The sequence below is a fragment of the Euprymna scolopes genome, chromosome 15 (assembly GCF_053919585.1).
Source record: "Euprymna scolopes isolate OS-2025 chromosome 15, ASM5391958v1, whole genome shotgun sequence".
Classification (NCBI taxonomy): domain Eukaryota; kingdom Metazoa; phylum Mollusca; class Cephalopoda; order Sepiida; family Sepiolidae; genus Euprymna; species Euprymna scolopes.
In genome coordinates this window covers 48023511-48051435 of record NC_136496.1, presented here as the reverse complement: position 1 = coordinate 48051435, position 27925 = coordinate 48023511, and the positions used below count along the sequence as shown (strand labels likewise).

At 33.4% G+C, this 27925-nt stretch overlaps 1 protein-coding gene across 3 annotated transcripts in view; it reads right to left on the bottom strand.

Annotated features, from left to right (window-relative positions):
- The window catches only part of LOC145293819 (uncharacterized), a 248040-nt gene that overhangs the window by 100468 nt on the left and 119647 nt on the right, over window positions 1–27925 (bottom strand). The gene's annotated exons all lie outside the window — the stretch shown is intronic.

Sequence of the window (27925 nt, the reverse complement as noted above, 5' to 3'; positions counted from 1 at the left end):
CATGTCCTCAACTCTCACTAGTCACATTTTATATCATTTCATATCATTTCCCTACAACACATGTCCTCAACACTCACTAGTCACATTTTATATCATTTCATATCATTTCCTTACAACACATGTCCTCAACTCTCACAAGTCACATTTTATATCATTTCATATCATTTCCTTACAACACATGTCCTCAACTCTCACTATTCAGATTTTATTTCATTTCATATCATTTCCTTACAACTCATGTCCTCAACTCTCACTGGTCACATTTTATTTCATTTCATATCATTTCCCTACAACACATGCCCTCAACTCTCATTATTCAGATTATATATCGGCCCTGTTGCTGGGGCATTAGAATACACCGACTGCCCCCCCTGCAGAGAGTAAAAGTCCCTCAATGGGGGTCCTGGATATGACCTTAAACTATATCCAGTGGTGAGGCCCCAGCTCATGGACATTGGGGAGTGTGGAGTTACCCTTTAATTACCATTGCTCCCAGGTCCACTCTGACCCAGAGTGTTAGTACCTGTTAGGGTTCCAACTATGGGTTAAATAGAAAACTACTTGAAAACAACAAATATATTATTGAAAACTTTTTCTTCAAAATCTTTTTATTCGGCATTAAATAACCCGCAAAGGGTTGATATGCCGTAAAAAAAAAAAACAACCAACCAACCATCAGATTATATATCATTTCATATCATTTCCGTACAACACATGTCCTCAACTCTCACTATTAAGTTTTTATATTATTTCATATCATTTCCTTACAACACATGATCTCAAGTCTCACTAGTCAGATTTCATTTCATATCATTTCCCTACAACAAATGTTCTCAACTCTCACTAGTCAGATTTTATTTCATTTCATATCATTTCCCTACAACACATGCCCTCAACTCTCACTGTTAAGATTATATTTCATTTCATATCATTTCCCTACAACAAATGTTCTCAACTCTCACTAGTCAGATTTTATTTCATTTCATATCATTTCCCTACAACACATGTCCTCAACTCTCACTATTCAGATTTTATTTCATTTCATATCATTTCCCTACAACACATACCCTCAACTCTCACTATTAAGTTTTTATATTATTTCAAATGTCCTCAACTCTCACTAGTAACATTTTATATCATTTCATATCATTTCCTTACAACACATGTCCTCAACTCTCACTATTCAGATTTTATTACATTTCATATCATTTCCCGACAACACATGTCCTCAACTCTCACTATTAAGTTTTTATATTATTTCATATCATTTCCTTACAATACATGATCTCAAGTCTCACTAGTCACATTTCATTTCATATCATTTCCCTACAACACATGCCCTCAACTCTCACTAGTCACATTTTATTTCATTTCAGATCATTTCCCTACAACACATACCCTCAACTCTCACTATTCAGATTATATATCGGCCCTGTTGGTGGCGCATTAGAATACACCGACTGCCCCTTGCAGAGATTAAAAGTCCCTCAATGGTTGGTCCTGGATATGACCTTAAACGATATCCAGTGGTGAGGCCTTAGCTTGTGGGCTTTGAGGAGTGTGGAGCCATACGTTAATTACCATTGCTCCATGGTCCACTCTGACCCAGAATGGTAGTTCCTGTTAGGAATCCAACTATGGGTTATACAGAAAGCTACTTCAAAACAACAAATTTATTATTGAAAACCTTTTCTTCAAAATCTTTGTACTGGGGCATTAAATAACCCGCAAATGGGTTAATATGCCATAAAACAAAAACAACCAACCACCTATCAGATTATATATCATTTCATATCATTTCCTTACAACACATGTCCTCAACTCTCACTATTCAGATTTTATTTCATTTCATATCATTTTCCCTACAACACATGTCCTCAACATTTTTTTCGGGTAGGTCCTTTTAAATTATTATCAATTACCGCTATCCTACTCAACATAAAATAATACTTTCAATTGATAAAGATAGTAAAAAGAATAATATATTTACTAGTGAGTGTCCGATGAAATTTTTTTTTGAAAATGTTCGATACTCGTCATAATAAAGTCTTATTTTTAACACGACAAAAACAGAAATGGTCAAAAATATTTCTGGACACTTGACAGTATTAAGATAAACACTTTTTCTGATGGGTTTCCAAATTTAATAACTAAATTCTTCATACAATCATGGTACGGGCCTTTAGAAAACAGGGAGGGTCATTATAAAACCTTACCGAAAACGCCATTTTATGACGTTCACATTTTTATCACTTTATTTGCTTAAAACTTAAAATATATAATGTACATTCATATTTATTAATTCAATTGAAAATATATTCATTTCCAAACAAAACAGTAATAATTTGACGACTTGAAGTGCTTTGGTTTGAAAAATATGGCTATTTTAATAGAACTACCTTGAAATCTGTAATTACCCAAAGCGTTTTTTTTTCGTCCGTGTGTATTACTACTCACTATTAAGATTTTATTTCATTTCATATCATTTCCCTACAACACATGTCCTACACTCTCACTATTCAGATTTTATTTCATTTCATATCATTTCCTTACAACTCATGTCCTCAACTCTCACTGGTCACATTTTATTTCATTTCATATCATTTCCCTACAACATATGCCCTCAACTCTCACTATTCACATTTTATATCATTTCATATCATTTCCCTACAACACATTTCCTAAACTCTCACTAGTAACATTTTATATCATTTCATATCATTTCCCTACAACACATGTCTTCAATTCTCACTAATCACATTTCATATCATTTCCCTACAACACATGTGCTCAATTCTCACTAGTCACATTTTATTTCGTTTCATATCATTTCCTTACTACAACACATGTCCTCAACTCTCACAAGTCACATATTATATCATTTCATATCATTTCCTTACAACACATGTCCTCAACTCTCACTTGCCAACTTTTATATCATTTCCCTACAACACATGTCTTCAAGTCTCATGAGTCACATTTTCATATCATTTCATTTCACGTCCTCAATTCTCACTAGTCACATTTTATTTCATTTCATATTATTTCCTTACTACAACACATGTCCTCAACTCTCACAAGTCACATTTTATATCACTTCATATCATTTCCTTACAACACATGTCCTCAACTCTCACTAGTCACATTTTATATCATTTCCCTACAACACATTTCCTCCACTCTTACTTGTCACATATTATATAATTTCTCTACAACACATGTCCTCAACTCTCACAAGTCACATTTTATATACATTTCATATCATTTCCCTAAAAACACATGCCCTCAACACTCACTAGTCAGATTTTATATCATTTCATATCATTTCCCTAAAACACATGCCCTCAACACTCACTAGTCACATTTTATATCATTTTATATCATTTCCCTATAACACATGTCCTCAACACTCACTAGTCACATTTTATATCATTTTATATCATTTCCCTATAACACATGTCCTCAACACTCACTAGTCACATTTTATATCATTTCATATCATTTCCCTACAACACATGTCCTCAACTCTCACTAGTCACATTTTATATGATTTCATATCATTTCCTTACAACACATGTCTTCAACTCTCACTAGTAACATTTTATATCATTTCATATCATTTCCTTACAACACATGTCCTCAACTCTCACTAGTCACATTTTATATCATTTCCCTACAACACATGTCCTCAACTCTCACTAGTCACATTTTATATCATTTCATATCATTTCCCTACAACACATGTCTTCAACTCTCACTAGTCACATTTTATATAATTTCATATCATTTCCCTACAACACATGTCCTCAACACTCACTAGTCACATTTTATATCATTTCCCTACAACACATGTCCTCAACTCTCACTAGTAACATTTTATATCATTTCCCTACAACACATGTCCTCAACTCTCACTAGTAACATTTTATATCATTTCATATCATTTCCCTACAACACATGTCCTCAACTCTCACTAGTCACATTTTATATCATTTCATATAATTTCCTTACAACACATGTCTTCAACTCTCACTAATCTCATTTCATATCATTTCATATCATTTCCTTACAACACATGTCCTCAACTCTCACTAGTCACATTCTATATCATTTCCCTACAACACATGTTCTCAACTCTCACAAGTCACATTTTATATCATTTCATATCATTTCCCTACAACACATGTACTCAACTCTCACTAGTCACATTTTATATCATTTCATATCATTTCCCTACAACACATGTCTTAAACTCTCACTAGTCATATTTTATATCATTTCCGTACAACACATGTCCTCAACTCTCACAAGTCACATTTTATATCATTCCATATCATTTCCCTACAACACAGGTCCTCAACTCTCACTGGTCACTTTTTATATCATTTCATATCATTTCCCTACAACACATGTCCCCAACACTCACTAGTCACATTTTATATAATTTCATATCATTTCCCTACAACACATGTCCTCAACTCTCACTAGTCACATTTTATATCATTTCCCTACAACACATGTCCTCAACTCTCACTAGTCACATTTTATATCATTTCATATCATTTCCCTACAGCACATGTCCTCACCACTCACTAGTCACATTTTATATCATTTCATATCATTTCCCTACAACACATGTCCTCAACACTCACTAGTCACATTTTATATCATTTCCCTACAACACATGTCCTCAACTCTCACTAGTCACATTTTATATCATTTCCCTACAACACATGTCCTCAACTCTCACTAGTCACATTTTATATCATTTCATATCATTTCCGTACAACACATGTCCTCAACTCTCACTAGTCACATTTTATATCATTTCATATCATTTCCTTACAACACATGTCTTCAACTCTCACTAGTAACATTTTATATCATTTCATATCATTTCCTTACAAAACATGTCCTCAACTCTCACTAGTCACATTTTATATCATTTCCCTACAACACATGTCCTCAACTCTCACAAGTCACATTTTATATCATTTCATATCATTTCCCTACAACACATGTACTCAACTCTCACTAGTCACATTTTATATCATTTCATATCATTTCCTTACAACACATGTCTTAAACTCTCACTAGTCATATTTTATATCATGTCCCTACAACACATGTCCTCAACTCTCACAAGTCACATTTTATATCATTTCATATCATTTCCCTACAACAAAGGTCCTCAACTCTCACTAGTCACATTTTATTTCATTTCATATCATTTCCCTACAACACATGTCCTCAACACTCACTAGTCACATTTTATATCATTTCATATCATTTCCCTACAACACATGTCCTCAACACTCACTAGTCACATTTTATATCATTTCATATCATTTCCCTACAACACATGTCCCCAACACTCACTAGTCACATTTTATATCATTTCATATCATTTCCCTACAACACATGTCCTCAACACTCACTAGTCACATTTTATATCATTTCATATCATTTCCCTACAACACATGTCCTCAACACTCACTAGTCACATTTTATATCATTTCATATCATTTCCCTACAACACAGGTCCTCAACTCTCACTAGTCACATTTTATTTCATTTCATATCATTTCCCTACAACACATGTCCTCAACACTCACTAGTCACATTTTATATCATTTCATATCATTTCCCTACAACACATGTCCCCAACACTCACTAGTCACATTTTATATCATTTCATATCATTTCCCTACAACACATGTCCTCAACACTCACTAGTCACATTTTATATCATTTCCCTACAAAACATGTCTTCAACTCTCACTAGTCACATTTTATATCATTTCATATCATTTCCCCACAACAGATGTCCTCAACTCTCACTAGTCACATTTTATATCATTTCCCTACAACACATGTCCTCAACTCTCACTAGTCACATTTTATATCATTTCATATCATTTCCCTACAACACATGTCCTCAACACTCACTAGTCACATTTTATATCATTTCTTATCATTTCCCTACAACACATGTCCTCAACACTCACTAGTCACATTTTATATCATTTCTCTACAACACATGTCCTCAACTCTCACTAGTCACATTTTATATCATTTCATATCATTTCCCTACAACACATGTCCTCAACTCTCACAAGTCACATTTTATATAATTTCATATCATTTCCCTACAACACATGTCCTCAACTCTCACTAGTCACATTTTATATCATTTCATATCATTTCCTAACAACACGTCTTCAGCTCTCACTAGTCACATTTTATATCATTTCATATCATTTCCCTACAACACATGTCCTCAACACTCACTAGTCACATTTTATATCATTTCCCTACAACACATGTCCTCAACTCTCACTAGTAACATTTTATATCATTTCCCTACAACACATGTCCTCAACTCTCACTAGTAACATTTTATATCATTTCATATCATTTCCCTACAACACATGTCCTCAACTCTCACTAGTCACATTTTATATCATTTCATATCATTTCCTTACAACACATGTCTTCAACTCTCACTAGTCACATTTTATATCATTTCATATCATTTCCTTACAACACATGTCCTCAACTCTCACTAGTCACATTCTATATCATTTCCCTACAACACATGTCCTCAACTCTCACAAGTCACATTTTATATCATTTCATATCATTTCCCTACAACACATGTACTCAACTCTCACTAGTCACATTGTATATCATTTCATATCATTTCCCTACAACACATGTCTTAAACTCTCACTAGTCATATTTTATATCATTTCCGTACAACACATGTCCTCAACTCTCACAAGTCACATTTTATATCATTCCATATCATTTCCCTACAACACAGGTCCTCAACTCTCACTGGTCACTTTTTATATCATTTCATATCATTTCCCTACAACACATGTCCCCAACACTCACTAGTCACATTTTATATAATTTCATATCATTTCCCTACAACACATGTCCTCAACTCTCACTAGTCACATTTTATATCATTTCCCTACAACACATGTCCTCAACTCTCACTAGTCACATTTTATATCATTTCATATCATTTCCCTACAGCACATGTCCTCACCACTCACTAGTCAAATTTTATATCATTTCATATCATTTCCCTACAACACATGTCCTCAACACTCACTAGTCACATTTTATATCATTTCCCTACAACACATGTCCTCAACTCTCACTAGTCACATTTTATATCATTTCCCTACAACACATGTCCTCAACTCTCACTAGTCACATTTTATATCATTTCATATCATTTCCCTACAACACATGTACTCAACTCTACCTAGTCACATTTTATATCATTTCATATCATTTCCTTACAACACATGTCTTAAACTCTCACTAGTCATATTTTATATCATGTCCCTACAACACATGTCCTCAACTCTCACAAGTCACATTTTATATCATTTCATATCATTTCCCTACAACACAGGTCCTCAACTCTCACTAGTCACATTTTATATCATTTCATATCATTTCCCTACAACACATGTCCCCAACACTCACTAGTCACATTTTATATCATTTCATATCATTTCCCTACAACACATGTCCTCAACACTCACTAGTCACATTTTATATCATTTCATATCATTTCCCTACAAAACATGTCTTCAACTCTCACTAGTCACATTTTATATCATTTCATATCATTTCCCCACAACAGATGTCCTCAACTCTCACTAGTCACATTTTATATCATTTCCCTACAACACATGTCCTCAACTCTCACTAGTCACATTTTATATCATTTCATATCATTTCCCTACAACACATGTCCTCAACACTCACTAGTCACATTTTATATCATTTCTTATCATTTCCCTACAACACATGTCCTCAACACTCACTAGTCACATTTTATATCATTTCTCTACAACACATGTCCTCAACTCTCACTAGTCACATTTTATATCATTTCATATCATTTCCCTACAACACATGTCCTCAACTCTCACAAGTCACATTTTATATAATTTCATATCATTTCCCTACAACACATGTCCTCAACTCTCACTAGTCACATTTTATATCATTTCCTAACAACACGTCTTCAGCTCTCACTAGTCACATTTTATATCATTTCATATCATTTCCCTACAACACATGTCCTCAACACTCACTAGTCACATTTTATATCATTTCCCTACAACACATGTCCTCAACTCTCACTAGTAACATTTTATATCATTTCCCTACAACACATGTCCTCAACTCTCACTAGTAACATTTTATATCATTTCATATCATTTCCCTACAACACATGTCCTCAACTCTCACTAGTCACATTTTATATCATTTCATATCATTTCCTTACAACACATGTCTTCAACTCTCACTAGTCACATTTTATATCATTTCATATCATTTCCTTACAACACATGTCCTCAACTCTCACTAGTCACATTCTATATCATTTCCCTACAACACATGTCCTCAACTCTCACAAGTCACATTTTATATCATTTCATATCATTTCCCTACAACACATGTACTCAACTCTCACTAGTCACATTTTATATCATTTCATATCATTTCCCTACAACACATGTCTTAAACTCTCACTAGTCATATTTTATATCATTTCCGTACAACACATGTCCTCAACTCTCACAAGTCACATTTTATATCATTCCATATCATTTCCCTACAACACAGGTCCTCAACTCTCACTGGTCACTTTTTATATCATTTCATATCATTTCCCTACAACACATGTCCCCAACACTCACTAGTCACATTTTATATAATTTCATATCATTTCCCTACAACACATGTCCTCAACTCTCACTAGTCACATTTTATATCATTTCCCTACAACACATGTCCTCAACTCTCACTAGTCACATTTTATATCATTTCATATCATTTCCCTACAGCACATGTCCTCACCACACACTAGTCACATTTTATATCATTTCATATCATTTTCCTACAACACATGTCCTCAACACTCACTAGTCACATTTTATATCATTTCCCTACAACACATGTCCTCAACTCTCACTAGTCACATTTTATATCATTTCCCTACAACACATGTCCTCAACTCTCACTAGTCACATTTTATATCATTTCATATCATTTCCGTACAACACATGTCCTCAACTCTCACTAGTCACATTTTATATCATTTCATATCATTTCCTTACAACACATGTCTTCAACTCTCACTAGTCACATTTTATATCATTTCATATCATTTCCTTACAAAACATGTCCTCAACTCTCACTAGTCACATTTTATATCATTTCCCTACAACACATGTCCTCAACTCTCACAAGTCACATTTTATATCATTTCATATCATTTCCCTACAACACATGTACTCAACTCTCACTAGTAACATTTTATATCATTTCATATCATTTCCTTACAACACATGTCTTAAACTCTCACTAGTCATATTTTATATCATGTCCCTACAACACATGTCCTCAACTCTCACAAGTCACATTTTATATCATTTCATATCATTTCCCTACAACTAAGGTCCTCAACTCTCACTAGTCACATTTTATATCATTTCATATCATTTCCCTACAACACATGTCCCCAACACTCACTAGTCACATTTTATATCATTTCATATCATTTCCCTACAACACATGTCCTCAACACTCACTAGTCACATTTTATATCATTTCATATCATTTCCCTACAAAACATGTCTTCAACTCTCACTAGTCACATTTTATATCATTTCATATCATTTCCCCACAACAGATGTCCTCAACTCTCACTAGTCACATTTTATATCATTTCCCTACAACACATGTCCTCAACTCTCACTAGTCACATTTTATATCATTTCATATCATTTCCCTACAACACATGTCCTCAACACTCACTAGTCACATTTTATATCATTTCTTATCATTTCCCTACAACACATGTCCTCAACACTCACTGGTCACATTTTATATCATTTCTCTACAACACATGTCCTCAACTCTCACTAGTCACATTTTATATCATTTCATATCATTTCCCTACAACACATGTCCTCAACTCTCACAAGTCACATTTTATATAATTTCATATCATTTCCCTACAACACATGTCCTCAACTCTCACTAGTCACATTTTATATCATTTCATATCATTTCCTAACAACACGTCTTCAGCTCTCACTAGTCACATTTTATATCATTTCATATCATTTCCCTACAACACATGTCCTCAACTCTCACTAGTCACATTTTATATCATTTCCCTACAACACATGTCCTCAACTCTCACTAGTCACATTTTATATCATTTCATATCATTTCCCTACAACACATGTCCTCAACTCTCACTAGTCACATTTTATATCATTTCATATCATTTCCTTACAACACATGTCTTCAACTCTCACTAGTCACATTTTATATCATTTCATATCATTTCCTTACAACATATGTCCTCAACTCTCACTAGTCACATTTTATATCATTTCCCTACAAAACATGTCCTCAACTCTCACAAGTCACATTTTATATCATTTCATATCATTTCCCTACAACACATGTACTCAACTCTCACTAGTCACATTTTATATCATTTCATATCATTTCCTTACAACACATGTCCTCAACTCTTACTAGTCACATTTTATATCATTTCCCTACGACACATGTACTCAACTCTCACAAGTCACATTTTATATCATTTCCCTACGACACATGTACTCAACTCTCACAAGTCACATTTTATATCATTTCATATCATTTCCCTACAACACATGTCCTCAACTCTCACTAGTCACATTTTCTATCATTTCATATCATTTCCCTGCAACACATGTCCTCAACTCTCACAAGTAACATTTTATATCATTTCATATCATTTCCCTACACCACATGTCCTCAACTCTCACTAGTCACATTTTATATCATTTCATATCATTTCCCTACAACACATGTCTTCAACTCTCACTAGTCACATTTTATATCATTTCATATCATTTCCCTACAACACATGTCCTCAACTCTCACTAGTCACATTTTATATCATTTCCCTACAACACATGTCCTCAACTCTCACAAGTCACATTTTATATCATTTCATATCATTTCCCTACAACACATGTACTCAACTCTCACTAGTCACATTTTATATCATTTCATATCATTTCCTTACAACACATGTCTTAAACTCTGACTAGTCATATTTTATATCATTTCCCTACAACACATGTCCTCAACTCTCACAAGTCACATTTTATATCATTTCCCTACAACACATGTCCTCAACTCTCACAAGTCACATTTTATATCATTTCATATCATTTCCCTACAACACATGTACTCAACTCTCACTAGTCACATTTTATATCATTTCATATCATTTCCTTACAACACATGTCTTAAACTCTGACTAGTCATATTTTATATCATTTCCCTACAACACATGTCCTCAACTCTCACAAGTCACATTTTATATCATTTCATATCATTTCCCTACAACACAGGTCCTCAACTCTCACTAGTCACATTTTATATCATTTCATATCATTTCCCTACAACACATGTCCCCAACACTCACTAGTAACATTTTATATCATTTCATATCATTTCCCTTCAACACATGTCCTCAACTCTCACTAGTCACATTTTATATCATTTCCCTACAACACATGTCCTCAACTCTCACAAGTCACATTTTATATCATTTCATATCATTTCCCTACAACACAGGTCCTCAACTCTCACTAGTCACATTTTATATCATTTCATATCATTTCCCTACAACACATGTCCCCAACACTCACTAGTAACATTTTATATCATTTCATATCATTTCCCTTCAACACATGTCCTCAACTCTCACTAGTCACATTTTATATCATTTCCCTACAACACATGTCCTCAACTCTCACTAGTCACATTTTATATCATTTCATATCATTTCCCTACAGCACATGTCCTCAACACTCACTAGTCACATTTTATATCATTTCATATCATTTCCCTACAACACATGTCCTCAACACTCACTAGTCACATTTTATATCATTTCCTTACAAAACATGTCCTCAACTCTCACTAGTCACATTTTATATCATTTCCCTACAACACATGTCCTCAACTCTCACAAGTCACATTTTATATCATTTCATATCATTTCCCTTCAACACATGTACTCAACTCTCACTAGTCACATTTTATATCATTTCATATCATTTCCTTACAACACATGTCTTAAACTCTCACTAGTCATATTTTATATCATGTCCCTACAACACATGTCCTCAACTCTCACAAGTCACATTTTATATCATTTCATATCATTTCCCTACAACACATGTCCTCAACTCTCACTAGTCACATTTTCTATCATTTCATATCATTTCCCTGAAACACATGTCCTCAACTCTCACAAGTAACATTTTATATCATTTCATATCATTTCCCTACACCACATGTCCTCAACTCTCACTAGTCACATTTTATATCATTTCATATCATTTCCCTACAACACATGTCTTCAACTCTCACTAGTCACATTTTATATCATTTCATATCATTTCCCTACAACACATGTCCTCAACTCTCACTAGTCACATTTTATATCATTTCCCTACAACACATGTCCTCAACTCTCACAAGTCACATTTTATATCATTTCATATCATTTCCCTACAACACATGTACTCAACTCTCACTAGTCACATTTTATATCATTTCATATCATTTCCTTACAACACATGTCTTAAACTCTGACTAGTCATATTTTATATCATTTCGCTACAGCACATGTCCTCAACACTCACTAGTCACATTTTATATCATTTCATATCATTTCCCTACAACACATGTCCTCAACACTCACTAGTCATATTTTATATAATTTCCCTACAACACATGTCCTCAACTCTCACTAGTCACATTTTATATCATTTCCCTACAACACATGTCCTCAACTCTCACTAGTCACATTTTATATCATTTCATATCATTTTCCTACAACACATGTCCTCAACTCTCACTAGTCACATTTTATATCATTTCATATCATTTCCTTACAACACATGTCTTCAACTCTCACTAGTCACATTTTATATCATTTCATATCATTTCCTTACAACACATGTCCTCAACTCTCACTAGTCACATTTTATATCATTTCCCTACAACACATGTCCTCAACTCTCACTAGTCACATTTTATATCATTTCATATCATTTCCCTACAACACATGTCTTCAACTCTCACTAGTCACATTTTATTTCATTTCATATCATTTCCCCACAACAGATGTCCTAAACTCTCACTAGTCACATTTTATATCATTTCCCTACAACACATGTCCTCAACTCTCACTAGTCACATTTTATATCATTTCATATCATTTCCCTACAACACATGTCCTCAACACTCACTAGTCACATTTTATATCATTTCATATCATTTCCCTACAACACATGTCCTCACCACTCACTAGTCACATTTTATATCATTTCTCTACAACACATGTCCCCAACTCTCACTAGTCACATTTTATATCATTTCATATCATTTCCCTACAACACATGTCCTCAACTCTCACAAGTCACATTTTATATAATTTCATATCATTTCCCTACAACACATGTCCTCAACTCTCACTAGTCACATTTTATATCATTTCATATCATTTCCTAACAACACGTCTTCAACTCTCACTAGTCACATTTTATATCATTTCATATCATTTCCCTACAACACATGTCCTCAACTCTCACTAGTCACATTTTATATCATTTCCCTACAACACATGTCCCCAACTCTCACTAGTCACATTTTATATCATTTCATATCATTTCCCTACAACACATGTCCTCAACTCTCACTAGTCACATTTTATATCATTTCATATCATTTCCTTACAACACATGTCTTCAACTCTCACTAGTCACATTTTATATCATTTCATATCATTTCCCCACAACACATGTCCTCAACTCTCACTAGTCACATTTTATATCATTTCCCTACAACACATGTCCTCAACTCTCACAAGTCACATTTTATATCATTTCATATCATTTCCCTACAACACATGTACTCAACTCTCACTAGTCACATTTTATATCATTTCATATCATTTCCTTACAACACATGTCCTCAACTCTTACTAGTCACATTTTATATCATTTCCCTACGACACATGTACTCAACTCTCACAAGTCACATTTTATATCATTTCCCTACGACACATGTACTCAACTCTCACAAGTCACATTTTATATCATTTCATATCATTTCCCTACAACACATGTCCTCAACTCTCACTAGTAACATTTTCTATCATTTAATATCATTTCCCTGCAACACATGTCCTCAACTCTCACAAGTCACATTTTATATCATTTCATATCATTTCCCTACAACAGATGTCTTCAACTCTCACTAGTCACATTTTGTATCATTTCATATCATTTCCCTACAACACATGTCTTCAACTCTCACTAGTCACATTTTATATCATTTCATATCATTTCCCTACAACAGATGTCCTCAACTCTCACTAGTCACATTTTATATCATTTCCCTACAACACATGTCCTCAACTCTCACTAGTCACATTTTATATCATTGCATATCATTTCCCTAAAGCACATGTCCTCAACACTCACTAGTCACATTTTATATCATTTCATATCATTTCCCTACAACACATGTCCTCAACACTCACTAGTCACATTTTATATCATTTCCCTACAACACATGTCCTCAACACTCACTAGTCACATTTTATATCATTTCCCTACAACACATGTCCTCAACTCTCACTAGTCACATTTTATATCATTTCATATCATTTCCTTACAACACATGTCTTCAACTCTCACTAGTCACATTTTATATCATTTCATATCATTTCCTTACAACACATGTCCTCAACTCTCACTAGTCACATTTTATATCATTTCCCTACAACACATGTCCTCAACTCTCACAAGTCACATTTTATATCATTTCATATCATTTCCCTACAACACATGTACTCAACTCTCACTAGTCACATTTTATTTCATTTCATATCATTTCCTTACAACACATGTCTTAAACTCTCACTAGTCATATTTTATATCATGTCCCTACAACACATGTCCTCAACTCTCACAAGTCACATTTTATATCATTTCATATCATTTCCCTACAACACAGGTCCTCAACTCTCACTAGTCACATTTTATATCATTTCATATCATTTCCCTACAACACATGTCCCCAACACTCACTAGTCACATTTTATATCATTTCATATCATTTCCCTACAACACATGTCCTCAACACTCACTAGTCACATTTTATATCATTTCCTTACAACACATGTCCTCAACTCTCACTAGTCACATTTTATATCATTTCATATCATTTCCCTACAACACATGTCTTCAACTCTCACTAGTCACATTTTATTTCATTTCATATCATTTCCCCACAACAGATGTCCTTAACTCTCACTAGTCACATTTTATATCATTTCCCTACAACACATGTCCTCAACTCTAACTAGTCACATTTTATATCATTTCATATCATTTCCCTACAACACATGTCCTCAACACTCACTAGTCACATTTTATATCATTTCATATCATTTCCCTACAACACATGTCCTCACCACTCACTAGTCACATTTTATATCATTTCTCTACAACACATGTCCTCAACTCTCACTAGTTACATTTTATATCATCTCATATCATTTCCCTACAACACATGTCCTCAACTCTCACAAGTCACATTTTATATAATTTCATATCATTTCCCTACAACAAATGTCCTCAACTCTCACTAGTCACATTTTATATCATTTCATATCATTTCCTAACAACACGTCTTCAACTCTCACTAGTCACATTTTATATCATTTCATATCATTTCCCTACAACACATGTCCTCAACTCTCACTAGTCACATTTTATATCATTTCCCTACAACACATGTCCCCAACTCTCACTAGTCACATTTTATATCATTTCATATCATTTCCCTACAACACATGTCCTCAACTCTCACTAGTCACATTTTATATAATTTCATATCATTTCCTTACAACACATGTCTTCAACTCTCACTAGTCACATTTTATATCATTTCATATCATTTCCTTACAACACATGTCCTCAACTCTCACTAGTCACATTTTATATCATTTCCCTACAACACATGTCCTCAACTCTCACAAGTCACATTTATATCATTTCATATCATTTCCCTACAACACATGTACTCAACTCTCACTAGTCACATTTTATATCATTTCATATCATTTCCTTACAACACATGTCCTCAACTCTTACTAGTCACATTTTATATCATTTCCCTACGACACATGTACTCAACTCTCACAAGTCACATTTTATATCATTTCCCTACGACAAATGTACTCAACTCTCACAAGTCACATTTTATATCATTTCATATCATTTCCCTACAACACATGTCCTCAACTCTCACTAGTCACATTTTCTATCATTTCATATCATTTCCCTGCAACACATGTCCTCAACTCTCACAAGTCACATTTTATATCATTTCATATCATTTCCCTACAACACATGTCCTCAACTCTCACTAGTCCCATTTTATATCATTTCATATCATTTCCCTACAACAGATGTCCTCAACTCTCACTAGTCACATTTTATATCATTTCCCTACAACACATGTCCTCAACTCTCACTAGTCACATTTTATATCATTTCATATCATTTCCCTAAAGCACATGTCCTCAACACTCACTAGTCACATTTTATATCATTTCATATCATTTCCCTACAAGACATGTCCTCAACACTCACTAGTCACATTTTATATCATTTCCCTACAACACATGTCCTCAACACTCACTAATCAAATTTTATATCATTTCATATCATTTCCCTACAACACATGTCCTCAACACTCACTAGTCACATTTTATATCATTTCCCTACAACACATGTCCTCAACTCTCACTAGTCACATTTTATATCATTTCATATCATTTCCTTACAACACATGTCTTCAACTCTCACTAGTCACATTTTATATCATTTCCCTACAACACATGTCCTCAACACTCACTAGTCACATTTTATATCATTTCCCTACAACACATGTCCTCAACTCTCACTAGTCACATTTTATATCATTTCATATCATTTCCTTACAACAGATGTCCTCAACTCTCACTAGTCACATTTTATATCATTTCCCTACAACACATGTCCTCAACTCTCACAAGTCACATTTTATATCATTTCATATCATTTCCCTACAACACATGTCCTCAACTCTCACTAGTAACATTTTATATAATTCCATATCATTTCCCTACAACACATGTCCTCAACTCTCACAAGTCACATTTTATATAATTTCATATCATTTCCCTACAACACATGTCCTCAACTCTCACTAGTCACATTTTATATCATTTCATATCATTTCCTTACAACACATTTCTTCAACTCTCACTAGTCACATTTTATATCATTTCCCTACGACACATGTACTCAACTCTCACTAGTCACATTTTATATCATTTCCCTACAGCACATGTACTCAACTCTCACAAGTCACATTTTATATCATTTCATATCATTTCCCTACAACACATGTCCTCAACTCTCACTAGTCACATCTTATATCATTTCATATCATTTCCCTACAACACATGTCCTCAACTCTCACAAGTCACATTTTATATCATTTCATATCATTTCCCTACAACACATGTCCTCAACTCTCACTAGTAACATTTTACATCATTTCATATCATTTCTTTACAACACATGTCTTCAACTCTCACTAGTCATATTTTATATCATTTCCCTACAACACATGTCCTCAACTCTCACAAGTCACATTTTATATCATTTCATATCATTTCCCTACAACACATGTCCTCAAGTCTCACTAGTCACATTTTATATCATTTCATATCATTTCCCTAGAACACATGTCCTCAACACTCACTAGTCACATTTTATATCATTTATATTCTTTTCCTACAACACATTTCCTCAACTCTCACTAGTCACATTTTACATCATTTCATATCATTTCTCTACAACACATGTCCTCAACACTCACTAGTCACATTTTATATCATTTCATACCATTTCCGTACAACACATGTCCTCAACTCTCACTAGTCACATTTTATATCATTTCATATCATTTCCCTACAACACATGTCCTCAACTCTCACTAGTCACATTTTATATCATTTCATATCATTTCCCTACAACACCTGTCCTCAACACTCACAAGTCACATTTTATATAATTTCATATCATTTCCTTATAACACATGTCTTCAACTCTCACAAATCACATTTTATATCATTTCATATCATTTCCTTACAACACATGTCTTCCACTCTCACTAGTCACATTTTATTTCATTTCATATCATTTCCCTACAACACATGTCCTTACCTCTCACTAGTCACATTTTATATCATTTCATATCATTTCCCTACAACACATGTCCTCAACTCTCACTAGTCACATTTTATATCATTTCATATCATTTCCTAACAACACATGTCTTCAACTCTCACTAGTCACATTTTATATCATTTCCCTACAACACATGTCCTCAACTTTCACTAGTCACATTTTATTTCATTTCATATCATTTCCCTACAACACATGTCCTCAACTCTCACTAGTCACATTTTATTTCATTTCATATAATTTCCTTACAACACATGTCCTCAACTCTCACTAGTCACATTTAATGTCATTTTATATCATTTCCATACAACACATGTCCTCAACTCTCACTAGTCACATTTTATATCATTTCATATCATTTCCTTACAACACATGTCCTCAACTCTCACTAGTCATATTTTATATCATTTCATATCATTTCCCTACAACACATGTCCTCAACTCTCACTAGTCACATTTTATATCATTTCATATCATTTCCCTACAACACATGTCCTCAACTCTCACTAGTCACATTTTATATCATTTCATATCATTTCCCTACAACACATGTCCTCAACACTCACTAGTCACATTTTATATCATTTCATATCATTTCCCTACAACACATGTCCTCAACTCTCACTAGTCACATTTTATATCATTTCATATCATTTCCTTACAACACATGTCCTCAACTCTCACTAGTCACATTTTATATCATTTCATATCATTTCCTTACAACACATGTCCTCAACACTCACTAGTCACATTTTATATCATTTAATATCATTTCCCTACAACACATGTCCTCAACACTCACTAGTCACATTTTATATCATTTCATATCATTTCCTTACAACACATGTCCTCAACTATCACTAGTCACATTTTATATCATTTCATATCATTTCCTTACAACACATGTCCTCAACTCTCACTAGTCACATTTTATATCATTTCATATCATTTCCCTACAACACATGTCCTCAACTCTCACTAGTCACATTTTATATCATTTCATATCATTTCCCTACAACACATATCTTCAACTCTCACTAGTCACATTTTATATCATTTCATATCATTTCCCTACAACACATGTCCTCAACTCTCACTAGTCACATTTTATATCATTTCCCTACAACAGATGTCCTCAACTCTCACAAGTCACATTTTATATCATTTCATATCATTTCCTTATAACACGTCTTCAACTCTCACAAATCACATTTTATATCATTTCATATCATTTCCCTACAACACATGCCCTCAACACTCACTAGTCACATTTCATATTATTTCATATACTTTCCATACAACACATGTCCTCAACTCTCACTAGTCACATTTTATATCATTTCATATCATTTCCATACAACAGATTTCCTCCACTCTTACTTGTCACATTTTATATAATTTCCCTACAACACATGTCTTCAACACACACTAGTCACATTTTATATACATTTCATATCATTTCCCTAAAACATATGCCCTCAACACTCACTAGTCACATTTTATATTATTTTATATCATTTCCCTACGACACATGCCCTCAACACTTACTAGTCACATTTTATTTCATTTCATATCATTTCCCTACGACACATTTCCTAAACTCTAACTAGTCACATTTTATATCACTTATATTCTTTTCCTACAACACATTTCCTAAACTCTCACTAGTCACATTTTATATAATTTCATATCATTTCCCTACAACACATGTCCTCAACTCTCACTAGTCACATTTTATATCATTTCATATCATTTCCTTACAACACATGTCTTCAACTCTCACTAGTCACATTTTATATCATTTCCCTACGACACATGTACTCAACTCTCACAAGTCACATTTTATATCATTTCATATCATTTCCTAACAACACATGTCTTCAACTCTCACTAGTCATAATTTATATCATTTCCCTACGACACATGTACTCAACTCTCACAAGTCACATTTTATATCATTTCATATCATTTCCTTACAACACATGTCTTCAACTCTCACTAGTCACATTTTATATCATTTCCCTACAACACATGTCCTCAACTCTCACTAGTCACATTTTATATCATTTCATATCATTTCCTTACAACACATGTCTTCAACTCTCACTAGTCACATTTTATATCATTTCCCTACAACACATGTCCTCAACTCTCACTAGTCACATTTTATATCATTTCCCTACAGCACATGTACTCAACTCTCACAAGTCACATTTTATATCATTTCATATCATTTCCCTACAACACATGTCCTCAACTCTCACTAGTCACATCTTATATCATTTCATATCATTTCCCTACAACACATGTCCTCAACTCTCACTAGTCACATTTTATATCATTTCATATCATTTCCTAACAACACATGTTTTCAACTCTCACTAGTCACATTTTATATCATTTCCCTACAACACATTTCCTCAACTTTCACTAGTCACATTTTATTTCATTTCATATCATTTCCCTACAACACATGTCCTCAACTCTCACTAGTCACATTTTATTTCATTTCATATCATTTCCCTACAACACATGTCCTCAACTCTCACTGGTCACATTTTATTTCATTTCATATCATTTCCCTACAACACATGCCCTCAACTCTCACTATTCACATTTCATATCATTTCCCTACAACACATGTCCTCAACTCTCACTAGTCACATTTTATATCATTTCATATCATTTCCCTACAACACATGTCTTCAATTCTCACTAATCACATTTCATATCATTTCCCTACAACACATGTCCTCAATTCTCACTAGTCACATTTTATTTGATTTCATATCATTTCCTTACTACATTTCCTCAACTCTCACAAGTCAAATATTATACCATTTCATATCATTTCCTTACAACACATGTCCTCAACTCTCACAAATAACATTTTATATCATTTCATATCATTTCCCTAGAACACATGTCCTCAACACTCACTAGTCACATTTTATATCATTTATATTCTTTTCCTACAACACATTTCCTCAACTCTCACTAGTCACATTTTACATCATTTCATATCATTTCTCTACAACACATGTCCTCAACACTCACTAGTCACATTTTATATCATTTCATACCATTTCCGTACAACACATGTCCTCAACTCTCACTAGTCACATTTTATATCATTTCATACCATTTCCGTACAACACATGTCCTCAAATCTCACTAGTCACATTTTATATCATTTCATATCATTTCCCTACAACACATGTCCTCAACTCTCACTAGTCACATTTTATATAATTTCATATCATTTCCTTATAACACATGTCTTCAACTCTCACAAATCACATTTTATATCATTTCATATCATTTCCTTACAACACATGTCTTCAACTCTCACTAGTCACATTTTATTTCATTTCATATCATTTCCCTACAACACATGTCCTTACCTCTCACTAGTCACATTTTATATCATTTCATATCATTTCCCTACAACACATGTCCTCAACTCTCACTAGTCACATTTTATATCATTTCATATCATTTCCTAACAACACATGTCTTCAACTCTCACTAGTCACATTTTATATCATTTCCCTACAACACATGTCCTCAACTTTCACTAGTCACATTTTATTTCATTTCATATCATTTCCCTACAACACATGTCCTCAACTCTCACTAGTCACATTTTATTTCATTTCATATCATTTCCTTACAACACATGTCCTCAACTCTCACTAGTCACATTTAATGTCATTTCATATCATTTCCATACAACACATGTCCTCAACTCTAACTAGTCACATTTTATATCATTTCATATCATTTCCTTACAACACATGTCCTCAACTCTCACTAGTCATATTTTATATCATTTCATATCATTTCCCTACAACACATGTCCTCAACTCTCACTAGTCACATTTTATATCATTTCATATCATTTCCCTACAACACATGCACTCAACTCTCACTAGTCACATTTTATATCATTTCATATCATTTCCCTACAACACATGTCTTCAACTCTCACTAGTCACATTTTATATCATTTCATATCATTTCCCTACAACACATGTCCTCAACTCTCACTAGTCACATTTTATATCATTTCATATCATTTCCATACAACAGATTTCCTCCACTCTTACTTGTCACATTTTATATAATTTCCCTACAACACATGTCTTCAACACACACTAGTCACATTTTATATACATTTCATATCATTTCCCTAAAACATATGCCCTCAACACTCACTAGTCACATTTTATATTATTTTATATCATTTCCCTACGACACATGCCCTCAACACTTACTAGTCACATTTTATTTCATTTCATATCATTTCCCTACGACACATTTCCTAAACTCTAACTAGTCACATTTTATATCACTTATATTCTTTTCCTACAACACATTTCCTAAACTCTCACTAGTCACATTTTATATCATTTCATATCATTTCCCTACAACACATGTCCTCAACTCTCACTAGTCACATTTTATATCATTTCATATCATTTCCTTACAACACATGTCTTCAACTCTCACTAGTCACATTTTATATCATTTCCCTACGACACATGTACTCAACTCTCACTAGTCACATTTTATATCATTTCCCTACAGCACATGTACTCAACTCTCACAAGTCACATTTTATATCATTTCATATCATTTCCCTACAACACATGTCCTCAACTCTCACTAGTCACATCTTATATCATTTCATATCATTTCCCTACAACACATGTCCTCAACTCTCACTAGTCACATTTTATATCATTTCATATCATTTCCTAACAACACATGTTTTCAACTCTCACTAGTCACATTTTATATCATTTCCCTACAACACATGTCCTCAACTTTCACTAGTCACATTTTATTTCATTTCATATCATTTCCCTACAACACATGTCCTCAACTCTCACTAGTCACATTTTATTTCATTTCATATCATTTCCTTACAACACATGTCCTCAACTCTCACTAGTCACATTTAATGTCATTTCATATCATTTCCATACTACACATGTCCTCAACTCTCACTAGTTACATTTTATATCATTTCATATCATTTCCTTACAACACATGTCCTCAACTCTCACTAGTCACATTTTATATCATTTCCCTACAACACATGTCCTCAACTCTCACTAGTCACATTTTATATCATTTCATATAATCTCCCTACAACACATGTCCTCAACTCTCACTAGTCATATTTTATATCATTTCATATCATTTCCCTACAACACATGTCCTCAACTCTCACTAGTCACATTTTATATCATTTCATATCATTTCCCTACAACACGTGTCCTCAACACTCACAAGTCACATTTTATATCATTTCATATCATTTCCCTCCAACACATGTCTTCAACTCTCACTAGTCACATTTTATATCATTTCATATCATTTCCCTACAACACATGTCCACAACTCTCACTAGTCACATTTTATATCATTTCCCTACAACACATGTCCTCAACTCTCACAAGTCTCATTTTATATCATTTCATATCATTTCCTTATAACACATGTCTTCAACTCTCACAAATCACATTTTATATCATTTCATATCATTTCCCTACAACACATGCCCTCAACACTCACTAGTCACATTTCATATTATTTCATATACTTTCCATACAACACATATCCTCAACTCTCACTCGTCACATTTTATATCATTTCATATCATTTCAATACAACACATTTCCTCCACTCTTACTTGTCACATTTTATATAATTTCCCTACAACACATGTCTTCAACACACACTAGTCACATTTTATATACATTTCATATCATTTCCCTAAAACATATGCCCTCAACACTCACTAGTCACATTTTATATTATTTCATATCATTTCCCTACGACACATGCCCTCAACACTTACTAGTCACATTTTATTTCATTTCATATCATTTCCCTACGACACATTTCCTAAACTCTAACTAGTCACATTTTATATCATTTATATTCTTTTCCTACAACACATTTCCTAAACTCTCTCTAGTCACATTTTATATCATTTCATATCATTTCTCTACAACACATGTCCTCAACACTCACTAGTCACATTTTATATCATTTCATATCATTTCCCTACAACACATGTCCTCAACTCTCACTAGTCACATTTTATATCATTTCATATAATTTCCCTACAACACATGTCCTCAACACCCACTAGTCACATTTTATATCATTTCATATTATTTCCCTACAACACATGACCTCAACTCTCACTAGTCACATTTTATATCATTTCATATCATTTCCCTACAACACATGTCAACACTCACTAGTCACATTTTATATCATTTCATATCATTTCCCTACAACACATGTCCTCAACACTCACTAGTCACATTTTATATCATTTCATATCATTTCCCTACAACACATGTCCTCAACTCTCACTAGTCACATTTTATATCATTTCATATCATTTCCTTACAACACATGTCTTCAACTCTCACTAGTCACATTTTATATCATTTCCCTACAACACATGTCCTCAACTCTCACAAGTCACATTTTATATCATTTCATATCATTTCCCTACAACACATGTCCTCAAATCTCACTAATCACATTTTATATCATTTCATATCATTTCCTTACAACACATGTCCTCAACACTCACTAGTCACATTTTATATCATTTAATATCATTTCCCTACAACACATGTCCTCAACTCTCACTAGTCACATTATATATCATTTCCTTACAACACATGTCTTCAACTCTCACTAGTCACATTTTATATCATTTCATATCATTTCCTTACAACACATGTCTTCAACTCTCACTAGTAACATTTTATATCATTTCCCTACAACACATGTCCTCAACTCTCACAAGTAACATTTTATATCATTTCATATCATTTCCCTACAACACATGTCCTCAACACTCACTAGTCACATTTTATATCATTTCATATCATTTCCCTACAACACATGTCCTCAACACTCTCTAGTCACATTTTAAATCATTTCATATCATTTCCTTACAACACATGTCTTCAACTCTCACTAGTCACATTTTATATCATTTCATATCATTTCCTTACAACACATGTCCTCAACTCTCACTAGTCCCATTTTATATCATTTCCCTACAACACATGTCCTCAACTCTCACAAGTCACATTTTATATCATTTCATATCATTTCCCTACAACACATGTCCTCAACACTCACTAGTCACATTTTATATCATTTCATATCATTTCCCTACAACACATGTCCTCAACACTCACTAGTCACATTTTATATCATTTCATATCATTTCCCTACAACACATGTCCTCAACTCTCACAAGTCACATTTTATATCATTTCATATCATTTCCCTACAACACATGTCCTCAACTCTCACTAGTCACATTTTATATCATTTCATATCATTTCCTTACAACACATTTATACTCTCACTAGTCACATTTTATATCATTTCCCTACGACACATGTACTCAACTCTCACAAGTCAAATTTTATATCATTTCATATCATTTCCCTACAACACATGTCCTCAACTCTCACTAGTCACATTTTCTATCATTTCATATCATTTCCCTACAACACATGTACTCAACTCTCACAAGTAACATTGTATATCATTTCCCTACGACACATGTCCTCAACTCTCACAAGTCACATTTTATATCATTTCATATCATTTCCTTACAACACATGTCTTTAACTCTCACTAGTCATATTTTATATCATTTCCCTAGAAAACATGTCCTCAACTATCACTAGTCACATTTTATATCATTTCATATCATTTGTATCACATGTCCTCAACTCTCACTAGTCACATTTTATATCATTTCATATAATTTCCCTACAACACTCGTCTTCAATTCTCACTAATCACATTTCATATCATTTCCCTACAACACATGTCCTTAATTCTCACAAGTCACATATTATATCATTTCATATCATTTCCTTACAACACATGTCCTCAACTCTCACAAATCACGTTTTATATCATTTCATATCATTTCCTTGCAACACATTTCCTAAACTCTCACTAGTCACATTTTATATCATTTAAAATTCTTTTCCTTACAACACATGTCCTCAATTCTCACTTGCTAAATGTTATATCATTTCCCTACAACACATGTCTTCCAGTCTCATGAGTCAAATTTCATATCATTTCATATCATTTCCCTAAAACACATGTCCTCAACTCCACTAGTCACATTTTATATCATTTCATATCATTTCCCTACAACACATGTCTTCAATTCTCACTAATCACATTTCATATCATTTCCCTACAACATATGTCCTCAATTCTCACTAGTCACATTTTATTTCATTTCATATCATTTCCTTACTACAACACATGTCCTTACCTCTCACAAGTCACATTTTATATAATTTCATATCATTTCCTTACAACACATGTCCTCAACTCTCACTAGTCCCATTTTATATCATTTCCCTACAACACATTTTCTCCATTCTTACTTGTCACATATTATAAAATTTCCCTACAACACATGTCTTCAACTCTCACTAGTCACATTTTATATACATTTCATATCATTTCCCTAAAACACATGCCCTCAACACTCACTAGTACGATTTTATATAATTTCATAACATTTCCCTAAAACACATGCCCTCAACACTCACTAGTCACATTTTTTATCATTTCATATCATTTCCTTACAACACATGTCTTCAACTCTCACTAGTCACATTTTATATCATTTCATATCATTTCCCTAAAACACATGTCCTCAACACTCACTAGTCACATTTTATATCATTTCCCTACAACACATGTCCTCAACTCTCACAAGTCACATTTTATATCATTTCATATCATTTCCCTACAACATGTGTCCTCAACTCTCACTAGTCACATTTTATATCATTTCATATCATTTCCCTACAACACATGTCCTCAACACTCACTAGTCACATTTTATATCATTTCACATCATTTCCCTACAACACATGTCCTCAACTCTCACTAGTCACATTTTATATCATTTCCTTACAACACATATCTTCAGCTCTCACTAGTCACATTTTATATCATTTCATATCATTTCCTTACAACACATGTCTTCAACTCTCACTAGTCACATTTTATATCATTTCCCTACAACACATGTCCTCAACTCTCAGAAGTCACATTTTATATCATTTCATATCATTTCCCTACAACACATGTCCTCAACACTCACTAGTCACATTTTATATCCTTTCATATCATTTCCCTACAACACATGTTACATGTCCTCAACACTCACTAGTCACATTTTATATCATTTCATATCATTTCCTCACAACACATGTCTTCAACTCTCACTAGTCACATTTTATATCATTTCATATCATTTCCCTACAACACATGTCCTCAACACTCACTAGTCACATTTTATATCATTTCCCTACAACACATGTCCTCAACTCTCACTAGTCACATTTTATATCATTTCATATCATTTCCCTACAACACATGTCCTCAACTCTCACAAGTCACATTTT